Source organism: Nanorana parkeri, unplaced genomic scaffold (assembly GCF_000935625.1).
Source record: "Nanorana parkeri isolate BGI_ZX_2015 unplaced genomic scaffold, ASM93562v1 scaffold2495, whole genome shotgun sequence".
NCBI classification, from domain to species: Eukaryota; Metazoa; Chordata; class Amphibia; order Anura; family Dicroglossidae; genus Nanorana; species Nanorana parkeri.
Genome location: NW_017308763.1, coordinates 103,770 through 104,205, shown reverse-complemented (window position 1 = coordinate 104,205; position 436 = coordinate 103,770). Strand labels below are relative to the sequence as shown.

The 436-nt window shown below is 43.6% G+C and overlaps 1 protein-coding gene across 1 annotated transcript in view; it reads right to left on the bottom strand.

The window, feature by feature from the left end:
- Nucleotides 1-436, bottom strand: part of BOD1L1 (biorientation of chromosomes in cell division 1 like 1) — a 45,897-nt gene that overhangs the window by 13,854 nt on the left and 31,607 nt on the right. The gene's annotated exons all lie outside the window — the stretch shown is intronic.

Genomic DNA, 436 nt, shown 5'->3' with positions numbered 1-436 from the left:
ATACTGCCACCTACAGAAGGATTGGACACTGGCAAACAATAAAAACTGTTGGCCTGGGCCAAGGTATAACCCTTTTGAATACCAGTATGTCTCAGTTGTGTAACAGAGCAGTACCGAGAGCATGAGCAAACACAGAGGTGTGAGATCTGTGTCCCTCAACGGACTCAAGGAAATTTTTTTTTACGGTGAGTACAAAAATTCTATTTTCTTTGTATGGAGGGAAAGAGAGTGGAGAGCAAATTACTCCAGAATTCAGTACCAGAGCATTAATTCCTTCACAGCAAAGTGGTAAACTTTGAGAAATTAGAAATGGGTAACAATGGCGCACAGCAACCAATAAAAAAGGAAGAGGGAGCCCCTGCTGCTTGGCCCAATAGGCCTCATCACTAGGGTTGCACAGATACCAAGTACAGAACTCGGTACGAGTACATGTACC